Genomic DNA, 21,666 nt, shown 5'->3' with positions numbered 1-21,666 from the left:
CCTCGACAACATTCAAGAAACTCTTCACAGAGAACCTGGTAGAAACCCTGGCCACCGTCAAAGACACTTTGTATACGGAAGATATCCTCCCAGCATCCATCCCCACGACCATAACCGCAGAAGCTCTCCTTACCTACCTGGAGATCATCAACAGCTCCCTAACTCAAGGCACCTTCCCATTGACCCTAAAAACAGGGCAAATCCTCTCATTCCTAAAGCAAAGCAACTCACTCCATGCTCACTTCATGCTCCTAAAATTCTGAAAAGAACTCAAGACCCACCTCTTCTAGAACTTTCCTCCTCAACACCAAGGACATCAGGTTGCCTCTGATACCACCTGACTTGTTTGACCCACCCCTCTCTTCCCTGCCACCTTGTACACCTGTAGCCCTGCTGTAGCCCTCAACTATGCCCTCTGTATCCTATCCCCGCTATATATCTCTACTGTTGTTACCTCTGAAAAATGCTCCGGTAAGCATCTGTACTGTTGTATACCTCTGTCATGAACTCTGTTATGTATTTGTATTGTTGTATACCTCTGTAAAGCACTTGGTTGCTTCTTGAAGCTAGGTCTGTGCTCAATAAATACAATATGTATGTTATTGTGCATTTGTTAGGCCTTTTTACAACAAGTAAATTGTGTTTAAAAGAGCCCACATGGAAACAGGGAGGGAACATGGGGATATGATATGATATGGCATTAATAACACGCCTATACACAAGTGTTTCTACACAAGTGTTTCAAGGTGCAAAGAGGCAAGGCAGGGGGATCAGAGGGAAGACAGAGACAACGATCTTACTAGGCCTGGTGACATTGAGATCGTGCAAGTGTAAGGGAAGGGGGAAGGGAAAAGTGCGAGGGGGAAACAATGTATACACTGAAGGATGAATACAAACCTACTAGGCCGTGCAAGTATTCAGAATGTGAAGGTGCCGTGAAATAAGGGGGAAGGATGGGGGGAGTGATGAAATGTCCTTGCTCATGTGTGCACATCAGATGTAAGTGCCAAGTGTATAGTAAGTGCTAGGGATCGTGGTGCTGCAATAAGGTGGATAAGTGCAGGCCTACAGTGGGGTAGGCCTGTTAGTTCTGAGGCAAGTGCTGTGTGTATGCAGACGCTGAAGTGATTGGGTGTGGAATGCCAGGGCCCCAAGGACACATTAGGGCAATGGTTACCAATCATAGCAACATTGAGGTTAGCAGATGCGGGAAGGAGGGAAAGAAGAAGTGAAAAGGACATTCTTGAGGAGTTCCACAACTTGAGGATATGCAGCTCAAGATGAAGAGGAACGGGGAGGCTGTTCCACAAGAGGGAGCCTGCCACGGTGACAGATCGGCCTCTGGTCCTCTGTTAGCCAAATGCTTCAGCGTAACATAGAGGTCTAAAGGGAGAGTATTTAGTGATAGCAAGTTGCAGATAGTGTGGTTCCCAGCCCAGACAGCTTTGTGGATGATGCAGAGGGATTTCTATTTAATTTTTGAGCAACCAGGAGCCACTGAAGAGTTTTTAGGGCAGGAAAGATGTGATACCTGGGCTTGAGGCCAATGATAAGTCTTGCTGCCCTATTCTGGATTAGCTGGAGGGGTTGTAGAGAGGAAGAGGATAGATTCAAGAGTAGGCAGTTGCAGTAGTCAAGCCTAGAGAGAACCAGAGCTTTGGAAACATTGAGCTTCTGGGAGAAAGTGAGAAAAGGGAGAATTTCTTTGAGTAGGAAGCGTTGAAATGTTCACTTCTTGACAAAGTCCTGCATTTGAAGGGGAGGAAGGAGAGAGAGGAGTCGAAGATGACTGCAAGGTTTTTGGCTTTGGATAAAAGAGGAGGGGGAGAGCCCATAAGGGATGGCCAGAGTGAGGAGAAGAAAGAGGGAGGAGGGGTCCCAATAGGAAGGATTTCAGTCTTGCTAGCATTGAGGCAGAGAGCATTGAGGGTGCTCCCGGACTGGATAGCAGATATGCAGTCCAGGATGGTGGAAGAAGCAAGAGGGTCAGTAGAAAGATTGGAGAAGAGTTGTGTGTCATCTGCACAGCAAAGGAAGTTGGGGGAGAAGGATGAAATGATGCATGCCAGTGGAGCAATGTAATTGTTAAAGAGCCAGGGTGAGAGGTTGGAGCCCTGGGGCACACCACAGGTAGAGAAGAAGGTAGGCAAGAAGAAGGTGCCCCGAATAGCCTGGGACATACAATCAGTTAGAAAGGAGGTCAGCCAGTCCAGAGCCCACTCCGAGATACCCAGGGAATAATTAAGCCATTTTATGAGGATGATGTGGTTGCCCTATCAAAGGCAGAGGAGAGATCAAGTAGATGAGTACAGCAGATGTGAACAGTTCTTCAAGGGTGTTCAGAAGAGCAGTTGTCATTCCTCTGGATGCCCAGAATTCAGGATGATGGTAGTGGAGACCGCCAACAAGCTCAGTGTGTGAGGTAAAATAGGGGAAGGCCAACTACTCCCAAAGTTCTCCAAGGAAAGGGGTGATAGATAGGGTGGCAGTTAGCTGGAAAAGTAGGGTCTACTGAAGGTTTTGTTTTTTCAGGAGGGGCAAACAAGGGAGTGCTTGAAGGAGGAGGGGAAAAATCCTCTAGTACAAGAGGGGTTGCAGAAAGCAGCAAGAGAAGGGGCAAAACAGCCAATTTTGTCCTTGATGGTTCTGGTGGAGCAGGGGGAAATATGTTTAGAGGGGACCTTCATAGAGTGGACAACTCTGGTGACCTGATCAGGTCTGACAGGAGAAAAGGAGAAGAGATAGGAAGAAAGAGGGTGGGAGGCCATAGGAGGCAAGAGGGGAAGGGGTTTGAGGAGAGGGGAGCAATATTGTTCAGGATGTCCAGAGTTTTTGTGGTGAAGGGTGTGGCCAGTGCATTGTAGAGGGCCTGGGAAGGAAGATGAGAGGAGGAGACTGCAGAAGGGTTCGCTAGTTCCCTACAGATTTTAAAGAGTTCTGTCATTTTGTTGGATGCACCAGATACCCATACCTGGGTGTGGGCCCTTTTCTTGGCATGGATGCAGTCTATATTACCTTTGGAGCAGGCGGCAGGTATAATGCTTAGAGGCAGGTTTCAGGCAGATTCTCATGACTGTGGTGTCCAGATTGTTAGTAATGGCCAGATGGAGGTTGCTGGGAGCAGAGTCAGCATTAGCGTCAGGGATGTGGGTAGATGGGGGGTGAAGGTGGATGAAAAGGCAGCAGCTGACACTCGTTTCATCAGAGGGATGCTCATGAACAAGGTTGGCAGGGCTGGAGGAGGTGCTGTCAGAAGGCCGCGGGGACCCAGGTAAGAAGAGAGTAGGGCATGGTCTGACCTGGAGGAGAGTGAAAGACCAAAGTAGATGGGTGCATCCAGATTGTGCCGTCCCGATTAGGTTGGACCAGACCGGAGAAAGGAGAGGGAGAGCGAGGTGCAAAGGTCAAGGAATAGGGTGGATGCTGTGATAGAGGAGTCCAAGTAGATGTTGAAGTTAACAAGGAGAAGGAGTTTGGAGGTGGTAGTGAGGAGAGATGAGCAGAAGTCAGCCCATTCAGAGTGGAAGAGAGTAGTAGTGCCAGAGGGCCTGTAGATATTGGCAATGGTCAGAGAGGAGGAGGGAGAGATGACCAGCTTTCAGACCAGGCTCTCAAAGGAAGTGTAAGGCTGAATGGGTATGATGGAAACAGGAACCCATTCAAGGAAGATTAAGGCAACCCCACTGCCAGCACGGTTCTGACGTGGCTTGGAAAATCTATAGTAGCCATTGAGAAAAGAGTCAAAAGCAGTGACCGAGCTGGCATTGAACCACGTATCTTTAAGAGCAAGAATGTTGAGGTCAATGTCTCCAAGAAGGAGGCAGATGTTGGTGGTGTGGTTGTTGGCTGAGCAGGCATTAAGTGTGACCAGGTGAAGGAGGTCTCCACCTTTGAAGGCCTTTGAAGGATTTCCGAGGTGTACAGGGGCATGGTACACCAGTCAGAGAGGGATAGACAGAAGAGATTAGTTGGAGGGGAGGCAGGTGAGGGAAGGAAGTTATTGAGGGATGTCAGGTGCTGGTCAAAGAGAAGCAGGTTGGGTTGGGGACCCTGAACCAAGATAGCGCCAGTATTGTACACATTTTTGATACAGTGTGATGATGAGAAGCCCGCCAAGAGTACATTTGGTGCCACTATTAATCGGAGAGGGTGTCAAAGGGGAGAGAGTAGAGATCAAATGAGAAGTCCATAGATCTGGGCAAGGCATACAGAAGAAGATATCAGTGAAGATCTGTCTGGAAGTTGCACTGACATAGTGGTCTGCGATGGGTAGGCCAGTGTTGGCACACAGGATGTCTTTTTTGTGCTTTTTACTACCAGACATCGTAAGAGTGGGAGGGTAGGTGATAGTGTAGCAGTTAGAGAAGATGGGTGAGATGGCGAGTGCCACCAGAGTGGCGGAGTATAGTTGAAGGAGAGACGGGTGGCTGCACTGTACTGTCCAAGCCCAAACTCATCAGGTGGCTTAGTAGTTACAGGAAGGGCACACAAATAAAATGCAGAATGTGGGGTGCAAGATGATATCCCCAGATTCAAACTACGTTCGGCAGGAGGGTCGAGTTTTCCGGTCCTTGCTGCCAAGCTCTGGAACTCACTTCCCAATGCCCTAAGGAACATTCCGCAATGCCACGCATTCAAAGCCAAAGCTAAACTTTGGTTACGGGAACAAGACAGCTTGTAACTTATAACTGCACACAGCTCGTACCCCTATTCTGTAACCTCCGGGTACTGCTACTTTGTTGTTACTATCTATGTTACTTGCATCTGTAATGGTATACTGTATCACCCTGTCTGTAACCTGAAACCTCCTCTCTGTAACTTGCTACTGCCTACCAAACATGCGCCCGCAAGCCTTTGGGCAAGGAGCGCAATACAAATAAATAAAATACAAATACAAATATAAAAACTCACATCTAGGTTCGAGATGCTAACAGAGCACAAAAATACAATGCAGAATGGGGGTCCAATATGATACAAACATACACACTAGGTTTGAGATTCAAACAGGGCACAAAAATACAATGCAGAATTTCGGGTGCAAGATGATACAAACACGCACACCTCGATTTGAGATTCAAACAGGGCACAAAGATATAATGTAGAACGTAGGGTGCAAGATGATACAAACACACACACACCTAGCTTTGAGATTCAAACAGGGCATAAAAATACAATGCAGAATGTGGGTGCAAGATGATACAAACACACACACCTCTAGGTTTGAGATTCAAACCGTGTATAAAAATACAGTGCAGAATATGGGGTTCAAGATAATACAAACACACACACCTTGGTTTGAGATTCAAACAGGGCACAACAATACAATGCAGAATGGGGGTCCAATATGATACAAACATACACACTAGGTTTGAGATTCAAACAGGGCACAAAAATACAATGCAGAATTTCGGGTGCAAGATGATACAAACACGCACACCTCGATTTGAGATTCAAACAGGGCACAAAGATATAATGTAGAACGTAGGGTGCAAGATGATACAAACACACACACACCTAGGTTTGAGATTCAAACAGGGCATAAAAATACAATGCAGAATGTGGGTGCAAGATGATACAAACACACACACCTCTAGGTTTGAGATTCAAACCGTGTATAAAAATACAGTGCAGAATATGGGGTTCAAGATAATACAAACACACACACCTAGGTTTGAGATTCAAACGGCATAAAAATACAATGCAGAATGTGGGTGCAAGATGATACAAACACACACACCTCTAGGTTTGAGATTCAAACCGTGTATAAAAATACAGTGCAGAATATGGGGTTCAAGATAATACAAACACACACACCTTGGTTTGAGATTCAAACAGGGCACAACAATCCAATGCAGAATGGGGGGTGCAAGATAATACAGTCAAACACACCTAGGTTTTAGATTCAAACAGGGCACAAAGATACAATGTAGAACGTGGGGTGCAAGATGATACAAACTCACACACACCTAGGTATGAGATTCAGACAGGGCATAGAAATACAATGCAGAATGTGGGTGCAAGATGATACAAACACACACACCTATAGGTTTGAGATTCAAACAGGGCATAAAAATACAATGCAGAATATGGGGTTTAAGATGATACAAACACACACAGCTATGTTCGAGATTCACACAGGGTATAACAATGCAATCATAATGTGGTTGCAAATTGAATGCAATGAAGAAGAGGACGATTAGGTCAGGCAGAAAGTTAGAGTGAGGAGAAAGTTCTGGTTCAGGGTTTGTTAGTGGAGGTGGGAGTAGGGGAGTTTAGCCATCACTCACTTGTCAATGTGGGGAGTGCAAGGAGGTGTAAGAGCGCACATTTGTCTGGGCATTGGATGCATTGGGAGTCTCTTCATGATTCAGGTGATACAAAAAAGGTGGGGACGCTCCAGGACCCCGTTGGCGCAGACAGGTCGAGACAGGCCCAGGCAGGAGCCTTAGGAGTGGGGCCTTGGTGAGGCAGGCCGGCGCTCGCCTGTCGGCTTCCTGATTGGCCAAGTTCATGGGGGCACACGCCAATCACAGCAGCATCAGGCTGCTTCAGGTAGGGCTGGACTGCTTCTTATTGAGGCAGCCATTTGGAAGGTCACACATTTTAAAATATGATATGGCCCAGTCAAGTGAAGGAGTGAAAAACAGCGGTGCGCTCTCACTGTTCAAGTGTGAGAAAGAGAACAATTGGATGTTGCAGTGGAGTGCTCTGATTTCAGAAATGAAAGCGCCCACAAGCGTTGTTGCTCGAGTGGGGCATACCTGAACAGCAATGATGGTTGATGGTCCCTGGGGGAACACAGAAGCCTGATGGTGCTAGGGGAGGCTGTCTGCAGCCCGCAGATTTGATCGTCCTGCTTCTGGAAGCCAGGTGAAAAGAGGGATTAGGCACAGGACCCTAGCAGTGGGGTCTTGGTGAAGGGGGCCGGCGCTCCCCTGCCGGCTTCCTGATTGGCCAAGTTGATGGGGGCACAGGCCAATCACAGCAGCATCAGGCTGCTTCAGGTAGGCATGAACTGCTCCTTATTGTGGCAGCTATTTTGGAAGGTCCAACATTTCAAAATATGATATAGCCAGCCAAGTAAAGGAGTGAAAAACAGCAGTGCACTCTCACTGTTCAAGTGTGAGATAGAGAACAATTGGATGTTGCAGTGGAGGACTCTGGTTTCAGCAATTAAAGCACCCCATGAGCTTCGTTGCCCGAGTGGCATCTTCCTGTACAGCAATGATGGTTGATAGTCCCCGATGCACACAGGAGCCTCAAGGTGTTGGGGGAGGCTGTCTGCAGCCCGCAAAGTCTATTGTCCGGCTTCTGGTAGCGAGGTGAAAAGAGGGATAAGGCATAGGAGCCTAGGAGTGGGGTCTTGTTCTTGTTATTATTTGTATTATTATTATTACAATATTAAAAAATGTGTTACTGTTCAGGAGATATAAAGTGTCGAACAAAAGGTTTTTTTCACGTTCTGCATTGGTTTACCCACACAGAAAAAATCCTATTTTTGCTTAAGTTCACAGCCGAAACCGCCAGATGGATTTTCGTCAAATAAGAAACATGTTAAGCCCAAAGCACTCAAAGGAAATCCTTTGTTAGTTTGGCATAAATCCAGCTGGTAGACATTTTTTTACATATGACCGAGAACGTGGTCCCACTGGTACCCAGAAAGTTTGCCATATCGCCCATCAGGCACTGCTGGACCCAGGACGTTTCATTTTTGACTATCTGCCATCTTTAAAATCGAAATATATGAGAATAGAAGAATCGACATTCTATTTTGTTGTGCCCCAAATCTGCCACAAGCAAACTATATTTTGGAAAGTGCAAACATATCTGAAAAGGACACAAATAAACCAATTTGCGTGGTGCCTCTGTTGCAATAAAGGGCGGATTTTAGTGGTCCAAAGAACCGTGAGATATCATGGTTCATTGCCTACTATGCTGCAAAATTGTGTAATCTTATCATGAACTACAGAACCTCTGTGTAGACACAGTAAATGTTTATATGTGCACAACAATTGTGAGTTCTATTATGTGTGGTTGCAATGCATTTTTGAATTGGTGCACATTCCACACACCCGTCGAAAATGCCTGCAATATGCATAGGTCTTACAAACTTTGTTCAGGAATGCCTATTTTTCAAACTTAAGTTCTCAGACCCCATAGAACCCATTTGTCAAAAGTATAGAATTCTTCTTTGAATCTTGGCTTAAGTGCCTTTTATAGATAAAACCACGAAAGAGACATGGACCTTATTTATGAAAGCCTTTTATAACGTCACAATCCCATTGGAAAACGCTTTGTAAATCAGGGCCTTGGGAAGCAGAAAATGAGAGGCTGCACATTGCTGATTCGTGATTCCCGCTGTGGAAGGCTTTTCCACCAAGCGCTAAATTGTGTGTCACTTTAAGGCATCATTAGAGGGTATTTATGACAGCGTGAATGAAATTCCGCATGTGGTAATCCTGTTTGCTCACAGGCAAAATGCGTTATAGCCGGCGCAAATAACTTTGCAATACTTTTGCACTCAAAATTATGTAATTGCTTGTGCAAGAATTGTATTTGCAGTGACCCAAATATACGGTAATGAGGCGCCATTTCAAGAATGCTTTGAAGACCAAGCCATTTCCACAGAGAAATCGGCCGTGGAAATGTGTTGTGTGGGCAACGGATCCAACTCTAGTGCCGCCCAAGAGTCAAAGCAGATAATGTATGCTGATCTTTTCTCAAAGGTGATAACATTACATAAAAGAGGGCAGTGATATTACCTGAATTATCCATTCATTGAAAGGATCACCGTGTAACTGTTTGAAATGACATTATTGTGTTCAATAACTACTGAAATATTGCCTCTGGGTGGTTATAATAGATGTCTTAAACAAATATCCATGATATATGTGTTCCCGAAACCTACCATCTCACATTTTTTGGTTTCCGTGTAAAAATGATATCATATGTGCTGGATGTATTCCCGCAGTAATAACTAGTGAGAGCCAACTGAAAGGTACTCCATGTACCTACCTCGGAAGGCCTGAGTGGACCATAGTGGGATGTCTAGCTGTGTCGTAAGCACGCATATGAATGGGTCTAGCATTACGACACAGCCTGAAAGAATCCTTTGTGTTGCTATTTAAGTCCCCTTCGAATTATAAGTTTCAGAATGGAAGTGTGGCAGGGACATTATATCGCTGCACATTTTACAGGTCATGAATTCATAACTAGACATTTGTAAATTACAAATCGTGTTAAAGAACAGTGACCTTAAAGTGTAAAGACTCTGCATACAAACGTAATGACATGTCACATTTACTGAATGCCATAAAGTCGTGCATGCTCTATTTCGATACAAAGTGAAATGTTTAATTATTGAAGCCTTATGGAAATTAAATTATATGTCAGGAAATTATGTATAATAAAACAAAGGCAGGCGCCAGTAAATTGCACCTCAATTTAATGATGAACATTTTATCTAAGTGTCGTTGGTAAGTTCTGTGAATAATTCCTTTAACATCTCACTATGTATTTCTACCCATTTACATTTTCAATGTCTATTTATCAGGCCAAGCCGTAACGAGATTGACGGAGAAAAGGCTTTGATACAATATTGATATAGTCAAAAAAGTTATTACGCAGAGGTTGCTGGAAAACAAAGTAACACACACATGAACAAATTGTATAATATTTTAAGGCTTCACAATCATGTTCCATCAGATATTAGCAGAGAGGTGAACGAGCCGCATTTACCGAGACAACGAGTGGTTGGATCATCAAATACTAAGGACATCTTGGGATTTCCACAACAAAGATGACTGTGGAACACTGCTCTTTCTGAGACAATGTGATTTCCCTCCACTAATTTACAATGCGCACTTCAAATGTATATGTAGGTTGAATCGTGTCTTTGCTGTCCAATTTGATATAAAATACCAATCATTTTGAACAGTGTAGTTTTCTTTCTCGTCTTGATGGTCACTCATCCAGAATCTTAAAGCATAATTGATTGTAGCGCTAAACAGAGACTCCTTCAGCCATGAATAAGGAACAGTTTAATTGCTGTATGTCAGGAGTCATCTCAGGTCTTCTTGCAGATCACTGTCTCAACAGGTCTTGGTGCTCCCTCGAAGTACCCAAGGAGTCAAAGCTCTCGAAATGTCTCTACATGACCCCAGCTATCAACAGGAAGATCCAGACCACCTTTGGATGCATTAGCCTACACAAGCTGATTATGTGGCCTGGCCCTCCGCCTCACAATGTCATTCATAAACTGTGTCTTGTTGGACTGCCATGATTCCAGCAAAACAATTGACCATGGTGTTCTTCAACGCCCCCCGGCCCCCCAACCCCATATTTCACCCTTTCTGGTGCCTTCAACCAGGTTCAACTCACCCCATGGCAGTACCTGCCACCTTCAGTTACCTGCACACCTGTCCTCCTTTCCCTGAAAGAGTATTTAGTAAGAGAGAGGCCTGAGCACCTGACTGATGGGAGGACTCATGAAAGCCAAAATATTGATGGTTGCCTATCTCTCCCAGTCAAACTGGTGCTATACTGTGGCTCACACTGCCCTTCCTGCCTCAATGCCTCACACTTGAGGGTTATGCCCACTCCTGTCCTGAACGGACAGTCCCACCTCACTTAACTTTCACATGTCCCTCATTATCTCCAGAGGAAGTGTTTGGGATGTTAAAGTGTCAGTGACAGGGCAGTATTCGTGAGATTTAAAAGGCTGACAGTTTGTGAAGCCTTTTCAGTTTAAGAACATGTTTTCTCAAAGTTTCTAATCCCAAGCCAATGGAGTTGAAAGGCTAATGCTAAAACATAGTGCTAAGTATTAAGCGTGCTCTCATAGTCATTTTCAAAAACTGGTTGTAGATGTTCACTGTTTTGATGATGCTCAGATGATGCTTTTCCAGCAGTAACTCTGGGATGCAATCTAAGTCACCCTAGTACATATGCACTCCACCTCAGACACCATTAGAGATATTATCAATATGGCACTCAGGATGGCTAAGCAAATCCAGAATTGCTAGACCAAGCATAGGAGCATTGAAAATATTGAAACTCATAATGTATTCTTTGCTTGTCATCCAGCTCCTACCAAGAGAATACGTACAGACAAAAAAAGACCCACGGAGAGTGGTAAACTCCATTGTCAGCAACCTCCTGGAGAAAGGAGTAAGTTACACTGGGAAGGTCAATGAATATATTGTGGAAACAAATGCCACCTCACACAGGCGTGCCCCTTTTTGAGTTTGGGTAAAGCTAATGTTTGGAGTTAATGGTTAACTCTTCTTTAAGCTCATCCAACCTTCTGTTGTGCTCTCCGTCTGCCTCCTGATCAAAAGTGGCATCCTCACACGACTATGTACCCATCACGTTGAATGCAGTGTTGAGGATTTGTCTTACTGTTACACTTTCACTCTAAATCCTCCAGCAAATACATAGACCACAAACACACAACATGAACGTTCTTGGAGTCTCAGCCTGTGCTAATTCATTCTGTAGATGGATCCCCACTGACCTCTGAGAACATCACCCATCTGACCATTGCCTTCTGAATGTGCATTCAGGGCCACCATGAGTACATTCTTTTGAACATATTGATGCAGCCAGCCTACAGGTTATTCCGGAAAATGCGTTGTTGTCTTGACCCAATTCCAACATAAACCAGTCTAGGCAACAAGTGACGCGTATTGTCTTTGCAATTTTAGCAAAGCTGTTAGACACCTGCATTTGTCAAAATGTTCACGGCTTTCCCCACCAGAGCTCCCTCATGAGTGATAAGCGTTTGTTGATGAGTTCATGAAGACAGAATATGAAAAAATACCCCCATGCCATCAGTAGATGTCAAATAAGGAATAGACCCAATCCACCAGGGAGAGACACACGTCCCTCGGTCATGATGACCGAGGCCTTAGGGCAAGGGAAAGTTTGAGGACCAGGAAGGCCTAAAAATCAAGTGCATATACTGGATCCAACACACAAACGTGTGTTTGTCCATAATCAGAGATGAAATATTGTTTTGTCAGGGGAAGAACACAAAATGCTCACTCAGATTTAATTTGGGTGTTTTTTAAATCCTAGGCACAAGTTGAGGGCCTGTTAGGAACAGACCATAGAGCCCTGATAGTAGGAAAAAAGGTGGTTGTTTCTTCAAGAGTATTTTGAGCCTGGAGAGGTGGAAGAACCACTAGGAATGGGGAACAAGAGCCCCTGGAATAAATAATAAAAAACAAGAACCTTCAAGACATTTGAGTTTGGAAAAGGTAAATACAATATTGCAAACTTGGCAACAAGGTGATCTGGAGGATGTGGATTGACAGGAGGGTTGGGGGGTTGTCACGTTAAAACTAATGTCTGTTTCTCCTTAGTGTCCTGGAATGTAGCATGATCAAACAGGCTCTTGGGGGATACACATTGGTGCTCTTTCATGAGAACTTTTAATGTAATAGTGTTACAGGTGACGTGGTCCTCTGTTTTATTCCAAGGTTGCCAAACATTCTATGTACCTGCCATAAAAGTGCCAAGGGGCAGATCTAGTTGCTGCCTGATAACCTGGGTTGATGTTAACCCGGGTTGGAGGGTGGAGAATGAAAAATTGGCTTTGTTGGACTTATAATGACTCTTCATTTCTATAGGGGACAAGGTACCGTTAGACCTGTTCAATGTCTATAAAAGTCCATCATCTAAAATAGGAATGGAGACCCTGTACCAACTGAGCGATACACTAAGCTCTATCCAAGTGGTAAAACGGACGAGTAGCATGGTATTAGTAGCAGGTGATTTTAACCTTCACTTGGAACCAGTGGGATCATTGGAGGGACTATGTGAGGACCAATATACAGCATGGGACATCCCTGATGTAATGGTTTCACCTCCAGCGAGATTACATCGATTGGCAACCGAATCCACTGGCTTGCTTTACAATTTGAATTTAAGAATGTGCAACAGGCGAGTCCCAAATATCAGACCGCCACAGCAACCGTTAAGGGACCTAATGGATCATCCCTTATTAATTCTATATGTGTCTCAGGTGTAGCCTGGCCGCGGTTGCTTGATTTTGAGGACCCGAAAGTTACCATCACCCCCTGAGCGCATGATTTGGAGGCCTTGGGTCAAGGAGTGCTAGACCCAGAGGTGTATTATCTGACCAAACGATATCTATTGCAGACATGCATGCAAAACAGTTAAGTCGGGGATGCTTTAGATCAGAAGGGCAAACCATGCTCAATTATCCAAAACCTGCAGTCTATTTATAATATAGAGTCAAACGACATGTGTGCATTGGAAGCATTTGAGGGTTTAAAAGAAAAATTGCTTCCCCACATCTCAGTTTTTAAGGGCATAATCAAAAAGAAAACCTTGTGTAAGAACGAGTGGTATGATGATGAGTGTGGGGAGGCAAAAAAGAAAATCCTAGCATGTACCGAGCCAAAGGGGAATATATACAAAATCATGTTACGGTGGACCCATTTATAATACAAAAAAATAGTAGCCTCCAAGAAAAATTATTTTGTTAAGGGCAAATTGGAAAGTATGGCCGAGGCCCTACAAAATAAGAATAATGTCCATTTTTGGCAATTAGAAACTGAAAAGGAACTAAAAGGTGACCAGACATTAGATTGCTGCATAGGCCTAGAAGAGTGCTGGTTGCATTTTGAAAGGTTGTATGGAAAAACGGAAGAAGGTGTGCCTATAGACTCAGCCCATGATGAGACTCTCTTGAAGACCAGTGCAGGGTTGTGTATAACCATAGGTGATGTGGCAAAAGCAATTGCTCCCCCCCCCAAAATAGTGGTAAGGCAGCAGGGCCCGACCTCATCATGGCAGACTTGTTCAAGGACGAGGTGGCTATCTGGTCCCCGGTTTTGTGCAGGATATTTGATGCAGTAATAAGAGTTGGTGATATCCTAGCATCCTGCGCAAAGTGACGATAATATCATTGAACAAAAAAGGAGGAAGAGACAGGCCTGGCTAACTACCGCCAATATCTCTATTAGATAGTTCAGGTTAACGTTTCAGAAAGGCCATTTTAAGTTACCTACAAGAATGGGTCGATAGTAATAATATAAAGCGAGCTACAAGGTGACGTTAGAAGGAATAGAGGGACCATAGATCATTGTTTTTTACTTCTTATGTTGATCCAGAAATATACAGTACTGAACGAAATTTAATTATATGCTGCCTTCCTCGACCTGTAGATAGCATTTGATTCAGTATAAACAGATATCCTATGGAATATACTATACGCACGTGGAGGACCACCTCATTTGATCAGGATCATTAGGCTCCCCTATTCAGGAAATAGTGCCTCAGTTTGCCATGGTCTGGGAGATGAGAACACCATAGCCTTTGAAGTAGGAAAAGGGGTGAGACAGAGCTACTCACTGGCCCTCCTTATGTTAAATATTTTCATTCAAGAAATAATAGACAAACTATTAAAAGATTGCCAGTATTGCCTTAACCTGGCCATGGACAAATAGTCAGCGTTATTCTATGCAGATCATGCAGTTTTTTAGCAACAACTCCGCAATGATTGAAAAAATCCTTGGCAAACTTCATGATCAAATGGAAAGAGTTGGACCTGAAGCTAAATATCAGAAGATCAAAGGTAAGGCTCAAGCCACGATTCTCAAAATCTATACGTATGGTGTTAAAAGTGAACGATCTTGAGCCAGTTAAAAACGTTGACTACCTTGGGGTTAGCTACCAAGAATCAGAAAATGGTCTGTCTCTACACTAGAAAAATATGGTGGTACTATTCAGGTGTTTCATTCGAGCCACGACAAAGGAGTAATCTCACCAGCATTAGACCTATACGCAAAGCAGGCAGTCCCGGCAGAATTATATGGGGCAGAACTGTGGGGTTATGCCAACCTGTGAAAACTCTCCTCCACTGAACTAACATTTCTAAAGAAATTGGTTTCACTCCCCAAGAGCACTCCATCTGCACTGTTACTCCTGGAGTTAGAAGTAACCCCAGTGGCTACTAACGCATCAATTAGCCCTGCACTTTTCTGGCTAAAACTGTGGAAACAGGAAGGGTTAGAGAAGCCCAGAGATGCATTAAATTACATAATTTCATTAAATGGTGGGAAATCAATAGAATGGGGTTGCCATGTAAAAAAGAACTCTCTGGAAACAGGGGGTTGTAATTTATGGGAAAACCCTCCAAAATTAGCCATTGGGAACTAGGAAAGATCAAAGGATCTTGGCGGCCTAAAGTGCAAGGGACTGTTTGGCCATGGATGCCCTTAAACTTAAACTGGGCACGCCTATCTAGAAATCAAGACCCAAGGTAGAAAGCCATATCAAGATTTCATCTCCCCCACTACAAACAATCCTTAGAGTTAGATTGGGGACCCTGCGAGTGGCTGCGTTCTCATGTAATCGGAAAGAGACGAATACTGATAAATGACAATTGGATGGTGGGGCTGCTGAATCAATGACTCCCTTTATGCTGTTATGTGAAAAAAATAAACATCTGAGGTACCTATATCGAGGCTGATACTGAGAGAAATAGGGCTAAGAGATACTAGAACACCAATGTTGTTCTTGAGACAATTTTCCTCACCATATGTAGTCTTTGCGGTTGCAGGATACACCCACATATCATGGCTGCTAAGAAAGAAGATGTTCAGTCATGCTGCTATGGAATTAGGCAGTTAAATACAGGGTCAGAGGCTGCAAGCCGTGCTGTCCTCTGAGCTATGATACTAAAGGAAGCTTGTCCACTAGATATAAATGTTATACTGCCAAAAGCGCCACTTTTAAAAGTTGAGAGATGTTTAATAATTAAGATTAGAGAACTTTATGTTACCAACCATTAATCAAAGAGTACTGAAAATCGAATGGTATCAGTTCTCAATTATTATTAAAAAAAAATGTATCCCCTTGCTTCATATTGTATACAGAATGTTTTGAATTGAAGATTTTTATGTTAAATACAAGTTTATTGACTGACTGGATGCATCTCTGCTGAAGAAGGGCTTTATTTGACCTTCTATTTCGACTATTGCAAGCCAATAGTTTTTTAGGGCAACCTATTTCCTCCGATACAGCCAACCTCCCAATTCCAAGGCAGTCTTCATATCCCATCTGTCAACAGAAAGACACAGCAAACATCATATTCAGCAGTGCACAAACATTGTCTCTCTGTCCATGCCTTTCACTTCTGAGCGTTATTCATCGTCATGTTCTTTAGCTGGTGTCATTACCTTCAAAACCATGCTCCTTTGGTAAGTCTGAGGTTTGCGAGAGTCTGCGAGAGTTCTCTACAGTCCCACTGGTGTTTCACTTCGCAGCTGCAATCCCAGCTCTTCCTGATTCTAGGCCTCATGGCTGAAGGAAGACACCCATTCCTGGAGGTGGCGCGGTAGCTTAGGTCGGATTGGGTCAGATTGGCTCCCTCCGTGCTGTCATCAGGGGTGTTCTCTACGTCTTTGAACATTTTCCATTATTTGAGTATGCTCTGCTGGTTTTTTAACTTTTTCTCTTTATAAGTTGACCCCAAATGTTTATACTTGTGTTCTTGAATGGTTTTATCATGCGTGCCCTCCACGGGCCAAGATATAAAAATGTTGCCTTCCATTCCTTGAACCCTCTAGTATTTTCTCACTATGCTGCAGGAGCGATATGCTCCAATGGAGTGCTCATACTCCTTCTCAAATCCAACCTTGTTTAAACCAAAAATATCACCAAACGCTGATGCAGTGGCATATCACCTCAAAACCACCAAAACACAATCACAAAATCAACTCTATCACACATAAAAAGTTAAAATGAACCCACTAACCCCTAAGAACACTTCTACCACTACAAAAAGCTCTGGAAACCCCACCTATACAATGGGATACCAATGCCCAGCCAAACACTTGTAAATACACAAATGTTCACAAAAACGATCCAATAATAAAACACACCTATTAACATAATGGTGTAGAACCTTCCTCTGTCTCCTTCTCTCCAGATGAAGGTAATCAACCCTCCTAATGTCCCTCACACTCTACAACAGAGGGATACCGGATCCATTCCACACAGGACCGTCACTTCAAATACATTGTTTTCTTTCCTTGTTTACATAGGAGATACCCCACATCATCTCTTCACCCTTGTGTCTATTTATGAGGTCATCTTTCCAGACACTATTAATCCCCCCCCCCTGTTTTCCCGCAAGAGTGCACTCACATTCTATGTTTTCTCTGAGGTCATTTGATGCTGTGTCTTCCTCAATTGCCTGCACAGGGTGTGCAGCAGTGGGATCCCCCAGCCTCTCGTGGTCCTGCACATCACATCAGGGTTATCAAAAATGTACGGAAGGCTCAAAACCTGATTGATAAAAAACAATGCAACCTATCTCTAAGGAGTGCATGATTTGCAAGAAAAACACGATTTATTACACGAAAATACGTTTGGCAGGGTCAGTCAGCTCTCTAGAATCGAAAAACTGAAAACGCTCTCGAACACACATGTCATTTACAGTTTTTATAGATGAAAACCACAAAACAACATGTGTTAAAAATGTCAAACATGTTTTATTCCCACACTTCCCATTGGCTAGTCCTTATACAAAATTCTAAACACCACCTATGCAACCCAAACCCATTAGTGAGTGACCTACCCATGGGCATTTAAATGACCTAATTGTGAATTCAGCAGAAATGCTCAATTTTGATTGGAGAACATTATTGATGTTACTGTTACTGTTTCCTTTTGGCCAGAACGATTCCATGATGTGCATGCTGCCCAAGGCAACACAATCCTCGAGCGAGTGTGAAGAGTGAAGTCAATACCCTGCAGCAACAGAATTGACACAATACTACTTTCTCATGAGACCAGATAACTTGACAAGCCTCTGTGTCTTTCCAACCTTGCAGCCGCACATTTGGCAACACCTCATGTGACTCCCAACTTGAAACATGTTGCTTTCCTAGCATACGTCCTCCCATATCTCTCTTGGGAACCAAGTGGCTTTATAGAAAATGCAGCTGAGGCACTGTGCATGGGGAATCATTTATTGGGTTCATTTGTTCTATTTAGCTTGCTGTTGCAATTATCCTACCACTTCTCAGTTGGGGATGTACAACCACAACATTGTTCAGCACCCTAGGTCTTGTCTCTGGGCCTTGTTCACACCAAAAGACTGGCTTCAATGTCATTATATTTATCTAATGTTGGGAACACAGTATTAACTATCTCCTGCCTGAGTCATATGGGAACAGCTAAGCATTGCAACAATAGCCACTGTATGTGTGGTGTTTCACCCTTCCTCCAAGGGCCTTGGCTATCTGGGCACTCGCGGGGGAAGCATGAATAAAATCTAATTAAATTAGCAGGACAGAAGCTCGGAAATGTGGTCTGGCACCAAAAATGATAAGATTCTACCAACTCTTAATTGGGCCTAGTTCTAGATTGCAGGGCTCTGGCTAAGGTGGCAGGTGGTCCTTATGCTAATAATTAATATCTACCATACATAATGGTTGCACGATCTGACCCTTCAGTCAATACTCACCACTAACCAAAAAAGCCTATCCTAATGCATCATTGACACAATCTAATTATCTCCACTGCAACAAGGACATCATCTATGTCAATGATGCTTATTAGAAACCTTTGGAGTAGCATAAGCCTAAATGCTAAATGACATGGACAGCATCTTTGCTGCAGCTCATCTCACCATATGATGTTTTCTAGAGTGTTCCAACACGATGTGTACTTCACATAAGGACGGAAATGCTAAATCAAATGATAAAAATACTGACACTAAAAGCCAGCTGTCCATGCTAATAGAACTTAGGCAACCGGACCCTCCATTCACGTTTGGGCCGTTTCACCTGTATGCCTTCACCGTGTATTGCAGTAGCAGAATTGCTAGTGCTAACAGAAATCCAGCAGTACAGGCCACACAGACCACCCTTTATGTGTTCAATATATTGTTGGTGGAGTTGTTTGGTGTGTAATGTTCTCCAAACATTGAGTGTTTAAAAAAAGTCACTGCCTTCAGTGAAGGAAAGATGTTCAATCTCTTCCTGTATTTACAAGAATCACAAGAACAATTAACATGGCACATCAATCTACTTATTGTATTATTTATCAAAATATTGGAAATATGTGTTAGATTGAGCAACCTTGTCAAAATAATTATCATGAGTAGTCAGTCACACATATCCCCGGCTAAGATCATACATGATTAAACACTGTGTTCTGAAACCCAATGGCTCTCCTACAGGGAGAAGCTGTGAAGACTTGGCCGGGCAGGAACAGAAAGGAGAAAGAGCACAACGAAGAGGAGTGAAAGGTGTGAGATGATCAGTGTGAGATGTTGAATGCTAGAATATTGAAGAGAAGGAATAGCTGAAGATGTGGGGACACAGACGAATATGAATGTGTAGACTATTTGAAAGGCGAATAATTGACGCAGTGTGTGATATGTGTTATGACTATATTCATCCAGCTCATGGCCACCACCCAGCACCAGGCAAAAATGGTCAAACAGAGAAAGAGGAAAATACGTGAACCTTGGATTGAAGGCAAAGCCGCCCAGCTCTACTGCCATATTCAGAAGCAATGGATTCACAGTGCTAACCAACAGATTTATTCAGCCTTCAACTAACATCAGTGAGGTGTAGCTTGGGTCTCTAGGCCCAGCAGGCATGGGACCGACATTTGGACACATCCTTCCCACTCGGGTTGTCTAAAAGCAAAGCAAAAGAAGTTATGGCTGTACGTTTTTTAATGTATCTGAACCACTGGCATTGCTCTTGTCAACCCTCCAGACCATCATTCTTCTCCTAAACACATCATGATCAATAACGGTCCCAAAGAAAAAATGTCCTTATGAAGAGAGGTATTGTCAGGTGTAATGGGCCAAGAGCGACATTTGTAGCCTAGCAAGAGACAGGCTGTGGAGGCTTCTTGATGTCAAGGAGGGCTTAGCAAGCCCAGTGAAAAAGGCTGCTGGGATATGTGAGGCTACAAGCACATCAAGAACGATAGAGGGCCTGAGGATGTCCCAGTGTTTGTGGAAATCCATCGAATAAAATTCAAGGGCAATGGCCTTCTTGGGGGCTACTATTTTAGGGGCATGCTGCTTATCCTCATAGCATGTGATTGAAGATTCAAAGCATGATCTATAGAGACATGATGTAGTTTCAGATCACAGCAGAGTTCACAGAACTGCCTCTGGGGCTCCACTTGTTGCCTAAGATGAGTCATTGGAGCATGTAAACCCCATATGACTCAGAGACCCTCTGTATTCTTCGCACATCATGAGTTAGAGAACATGTTATGGTTGCCCTGTTAAACAAGGAATTTCCTGAAAATTAAACAGCACACTTTACTGGATTAGAGTAATTAAGTAATGTTATTTATTTAAGGATTCTAGGAGAATTAACATATTACACATCAAAAGCTAAAGTAGCTCCAAGTGGTGCTGGTCTGGTTTACAGAGTCTGTCTGCTGATTTGTAGATGAATGGGAGTTTAGGAAAGAGGACATTCCAGAGACAAGGTAGGCTATTTATGAAGGAAAAAGGATGCAGGGATGACATTGGGCAATGCAATAAGGTACTGGGGAATTATGGGACCTTTAATCCAAGATTCACTATGTTTAAACACATTCTTGCTGATGTATGAAAGATGGCATAATCCTTTACTCTGTGCCTTATTAAAATCCTGACTCCATGTTGTAAGGTATCAAAATCGCTACTCTAACTTAATTGTAACATTCTAAAGACTTTAAAAGCATTTCAATAGGTTCTACATTGAGTGCCTCCTTTATCAAGTAGACAAAGGTTGTGCATTATATGCCCTCCTTATTGTTCGCTGTTTTTTTATCAGGACTTCCCCGTTTTTATTTTTTTATTTTATTGTTTAAAGCGCTGATCTAGCTCGAGAGCAGCAGAGCACTGTACAGAGTGAAAAGACAGAATTTGAGCAGGTATCATTTGATAGTAGCACAGTACTTTCTGGACTGTGTGTCGGTATGTGCGCCCATTGTAATCAGTCCATGGTCAGGTGTTGTTGAAAGAGCCATTTTTGAGAGATTTGAAAATTGCAGAATTGTGGGGGCATCCTGAGCCAAGACAAGAGAAGGATTGTTTGTGGGTCTTCTCTTTGAGGACGAGTTGTGATGCAAGATATGTGGAGCTTAGCCAACAGGTACACTGGTGTGCTACTCGTTGCTGCTTAGTAGATGATGCATGCAGTCTTGAACAATATCCTGGCTTGGAGTAGAAGCCAATGTAGGTCGTGTAGGATGGGGTAGTTCAGTCAAATTTCCGTGCTCCCGTAATAAGACATGCTGCAGCATGGTGGACTGTTTTTAGAGGAGCCAAGTGAGTACCTGGGAGCCCTGTCAATAGAGCTTATCCGCCATCGATGTGCATGTCCACAAGGGCCTGAATATGGTCCAGAAAGCCTGCGTGGGATGAAGGGTTTGATTTTTCAAAGGGTAGAGATTCAGAGTCAGGCTATTTGAGCCTTCTTGGCTATGTGTTTCTGGAAGGACATATTGCTATCAATGGTGAAGCCTAAGGATTTTGCTGAGTCTGAGAGTTGTGGATCAAATCCTTCTAGGTGCACATCATTTAGCCATTGTTGGACAAGTTGTGTTTTAGCAGGCGGACTGAAGAGGACAAATTCAGCCTTGGGTGGGTTTAGTTTGAGGTAGGCA

Source organism: Ambystoma mexicanum, chromosome 5q (genome assembly GCF_040938575.1).
Source record: "Ambystoma mexicanum isolate Mex_15411 chromosome 5q, UKY_AmexF1_1, whole genome shotgun sequence".
NCBI classification, from domain to species: domain Eukaryota; kingdom Metazoa; phylum Chordata; class Amphibia; order Caudata; family Ambystomatidae; genus Ambystoma; species Ambystoma mexicanum.
Note: the sequence above shows the minus strand (reverse complement) of the source record.